The following is a 5,089-nucleotide window of genomic DNA, read 5'->3' as shown; positions in this document are numbered from 1 at the left end:
AAAAAAAAAAAAACCCTGACTACCTACTTGGTATGAAGTATTGTGCTATGCAAAAGGTACAGATGTGAAGGAACCTGCCCTCAAGGAAGGCAAGATCAGGTAGAGATGATATTGACATTCATACAAATAACTTGTACAAAGTAGATGTATTCCTGCTCACTATGGCCACACACAGGGTCACATACACGTTATGGAAACAAAGTCATACAGTGAGCTAAGCTGTCATCACTACTACATTCTCTCAAATAATTTCATTTAGGAAAATTTGCAAGGGTCCTTGTTCTTAGGCTGTAGATGCATTCAAAGTGACAATATAACCAGGGATGAGAAATTACAGGACAAGCCAACTGGAAGGTGAAGCCTGAGCTAAGCCTCAGGGAATATAGAGAGGATATGATGAAGAAGGTGCAAAGAGGGGATGGTGAGAATAAGTGTGCAAGGAAAGAGGCAACTCAAATGAAATAATGTGTCAATTACACAGGATTGTATAACCCTGTGTACCTCAACAGGAATAATACACAGAGCAAAACATCTTAAAGGTGAAAGGAATGTTAGAGAGCATCTAGTCCCATCCCCTTATTTTACAGAGAGGTAAATTGAACCTTACAGGGCTGATAGGTAACATAGTGAATAGAGTGCCAGGCCTGGAATTAGAAAGAGTTTAAATTTGGCTTCAGACACTTACTAGCTGGGTGACCCTGGGCAGGTCACTTAACCCTGTTTGCCTCAGTTTCCTCATCCATAAAATGAGCTGGAGAAGGAAATGGCAAACTGCTCCAGTATCTTTGCCAAGAAAACCCCAAATGGGGTCATGAAAAGTCAGACATGACTGAAAAAACCCCACTGATAACAACAAACTGAACCTTGGAAAGACTGAGTGATTTGTCTAGCCACACATAGCAAGTTAGTTAGAGAGTCAGAAACAGAATGCCAGTCTTTTGATGTCTAATAGTAGGCTCTATCAAGCTGAAAATAATGAAATGAGTCTGTCCATCCTGAGGAGCTCTCTAGCTTTGCATATGTAGCAAAAGCTAACATTGCTAGAGTGGTGGAGGACCTTTCTAGGGTCTAGGGCCTGCTTTCACCTTCTCACTAACTCAGTCCTGCAGACCCAACTAGCTCCAAAAAAAAAAGGTACACAAGTCTCACTTTTAAGTTTAGTCTGTATTATTAACATTTTCTCTATCACTTTCTTAAGTCTAGGCAAGAAATAAACAATAAATCAAACCCTGATTTGTAACATTTGCTGATCTCCAAGGTATAAATGTTCACACTGAAAATTTAACAGCCGGCTCTTATGAGCATCTCTATGCTAGAGCTGGCTCTAGCATACCACTGTGATCCTCTCATCTTCCTCTTTCTCTTCTAATTTGTAAAGCATTTTCATGTCTAATGTTGGATACAGAATGATTAGCACTGAGACTAGTTTCAAGGAAACAAGAGGGATTAAGGGCCTAAACAAAACTTCCAAATTTCTTAAACAAGTAGTCCAGGGAATTGTGCAATTTCATTCTCTAGAGAGATTGCCTATTTATGAGTTTTAGAGTGGAAGAGATTGACCTTCAAAGTCATCTAGTCTACCCCTCTCATTTTACAGTTGAAGAAACTGAGTCCCAGGAGGGTTAAGAGACTCTCCCAAGATCACTTCAAAAGTACACAGTAGAATGAGATTCTAGGACTCCAAATACACTGATACTACCCTAAGTATCTTAGGAATAGGGCAGGCCGATCGATGTCTACCTGGTGATTTGGGTAAAATCTAGCCTGGAGGCAGCTGATCAGCCAACCTAAGCTTTCCCTTAGTTCTATGACCCTTTCATTCAAACTACACACACATGCAGAGGATGTAATAGCAAATCTATCATTTGCTATTTGCCTGAAAGACTTCAGTCTTTTGAGCAGCCCCTGAGATCCAATATAGATTGCTCCTTCCCCACACTTCCCCACCAGCTTCTGTTCTCTAATGTTCTGGGTGCTTCCTCTATGGGATCAAGAGGATTAGGAGAAATCTGGACCTTGTTTCTCCCTCCCACTCCTGGGTTCTTGGTTCTGCAAAAACCTGGAATGTATCAGTCAAGGTTACAATCCAGCTCCTATTCTAAGATTTTGAGGGCCTTTGAGATCATAGTCCAACACCTTCATTTTGCAGATGAGGAAACTAAGGCCCAGAAAGATGAAATGAATTTTTGTAAGTTGCCTGCATAGTATGCATATCTCTAAATGTCAGAGATGGCAAGAAATAAAGTGAAGGGAACCATTGAGTTAGGAAAACAGGTAGTCAATCAATTAAGGAAAGTCAGAAGAAGGGAGAGGAACTTGACATATGATTTCACTAGCAGAAGGAAATCTCTCTACTAATGCAGTTTGGTGCCTTCTCTTCAACTTATAATCTTAAACAGTTGTCCAAGCACTGAGAAATTAAGTGACATACACAGGATCACACAGCCAATGTGTGTCAGAGGTGGGATTGGAACCCAGGTTTTCTTGGTTCTGAGGCTGGCTCTATATCCACTATAGGACACTCCCTCTTGAGAAGTAGCTATAAAGAAAGTAAAACCTCCCAGGGCTTCACAGAGAAGAAAAGTCTAGTTTTGTGACATTTATGGGGTCAGGTCAAAGTAAGTCAGATATATGCATAGAGAAAGATAAGTGAGGAAGGAAAAAATTGACACTGGAAAAGCAATCATTATACAGATGGTAAAAGGGTCTGGAAGAGAAGGTGAAAGGAAGAGATGAAACTGGTGGTCTCAGGTCTGAATTAGCAGGGAGAATGAGAGTGCCTGATGACCAAATGGATCCTCTGGATGGGGGGAGGAGGGGGAGGAGGAGAGCAAGGGGGAGAGAGAGAAGAAAGAAGACAGCATGACTGCGTCTGATCTACAGTGACGAGTACCAATGTTAACTGTCACCTCTCATCTCCAAACTAAATCACACCTGGAATTGGAGGCACCGAGGAGATGATAGAGTCAGCCTCAGAGAGCCGACAAGTCAATCAGAGCAGAGATGCGTGCAGAGACACCAGCTTTATAAGGCTAGGCGCCTTCATTCATTCTGGGATTTACACTTGTCAGGCTACTGGCAGGGGAATGGGGAGGGGGAAGGAAAAGGGAGGAGGATGGAACTCATTTCAGCTTCTCTTCAAATGGGACGCCTGGCGTCTTTCTTCCCAAGGATCACACATCTGGACATATCTCCTCTTTTGATATCTTAGGTTCTTTTCCCTGTCTGCCCTTTCCCAGAATCAGTGGGTCAGAGAGCCAGATGGCCAGGAAGCAGGGATGGCTGGTGGAAAGTCAGTCAATCAATAAACATTTTATTAAGCTCCTACTATGTGCCAGGACCTGTACTAAATGCTGGATGAGAAAGATGAGGAAGACTCATCCTTTAATCCCTAGCCCAGGGCAGAGCAGGAAATAATGCTGGGTCACACTTCTATGGCACTTTAAGGTTTATAAAGTTCTTTTGTTGCAGTTCTGTGATTGAGGTAGTGCACTGTTATCCTCATTTTACAGATTAGGAAATTGAAACTTAGAGAAATGGAATGCTTTGCCAGCAGTCACATACCTAGTAACGGCCAGAATCAGGTAAAAAGGTATTTCCTGCACTTATGTATAATTATTGCCCAATATACAGTGCTTTTGGGAACTCAAGAGGTCCTGCCAGAGTATATGAAAAAAAATATTTAAGAAGGTCTTTCCAAAGCTGTCTTGTAGAGAAGTAAACTCAGGTTTGAATTAACTGCCTTCAGAAATTTTCTCATTGAGCTGAAAGCAGAAGGAACTGTGTTGTTCTGCAATTGACCTTAGACCCTACATCAGGCAAGAGAAGTGAAATTAAAACCTCCTACATCCATAGGTCATGTAATTGGAAGGGACTGCAGTTTAATTCTCATTCTACAGAAGAGGCAGCTGAGGCTCAGAAAGTGCCTGAGTTCTCACACCTAGTTTGTGGCAAAGACAGGAATAGAATTCAGGTCCCCTGCTTCAAATGCCAGGCCAATGCTCTTTCCAGTATATCACACAATCCTCACGGTATAGAGTTGGTGAATGAAGCTAGTTGGGCTAAAGTATTCTCCCATTGCCTGTATCATTACCATCATAATTTTTTTTTATATAAAATGCCTCTTTGCTCAGAGAAATATGCTAGGTGATATACAGACTGTGTCAAACATGGTTCCTGCCTTCCAGAAGCAAACAATCTCATCCCCTTTTCCAATCTTTCAGAGCTAAAGGAAACCTATGTTAATACAGATTCCAGATAGGGAAAAAGTGCTGAAAGACTGTTGCCATTCCTAAACATTTTTTTTCTTACAGCATCCTTAGCCTAAGGCATGTTCTGTTGGTTAGTAGCCAATGTATAGAAACAGTTTCTACCCCTGGCCCCTCATTCTTAAACATCCCCTGAAGAGCATTCTGTTCTGCTGAGCGTCTGGGCGCAGAAGGTGGTGATACAGGCATTCAGAAGCCTGATCTCTTAATCCACCTCTGTGTAGTCATTTGAAACTGAAAGCAGCTCCTTTTTATGTCTGCTGCTTCTCGGCATTAACTTCTCTTTGATGTAATTTTTGCTTCCGATGCTCTCTCCCTTCATGGGTTAGATTAGTGTGAAATTGGCCTAGCTCCTCCAGAGACTGCAGTGTTAAGCTTCAAATACTTGGTCCTTATTGGAAATCCTTAACCCACATCAGGGGAGAAAAGTGGCAGTGCTACTCAGAAGTGTGTGAGTGTGTGTGTGTGTGTGTGTGTGTGTGTGTATGTGTATGTGGGTATAGTAGGGAAGAGGGGGAAGGGAAGAGGTTGCAGGGCATCCAACACTATAGTGTTTGGCTTCTCAAGGATCTGCTCTGCTTTCTGGTGAATTGGCAAGAACAGGTAGTCGGGATCTTGAGATGGGGAACTGAGGGTGGGGACTGCCTGCATTTGCCCCTGTCTCTTTGTGGAATGCTTAGAGCTGTCCGTGCACTTTGGTGCTGAAAGGAAACATACAGGAAACTATCACAGGGCATCTTTGAGTGTTCAAAAGATGGTAGTGAAACAACTCAGCCCAAGCCTCTTTGGTACATACCACCCTCCCACCCTCCTCCCACCAT

The sequence above is a fragment of the Vombatus ursinus genome, unplaced genomic scaffold (assembly GCF_900497805.2).
Source record: "Vombatus ursinus unplaced genomic scaffold, bare-nosed wombat genome assembly UNPS02014945.1, whole genome shotgun sequence".
NCBI classification, from domain to species: Eukaryota; Metazoa; Chordata; class Mammalia; order Diprotodontia; family Vombatidae; genus Vombatus; species Vombatus ursinus.
This window is presented reverse-complemented; position numbering follows the sequence as displayed.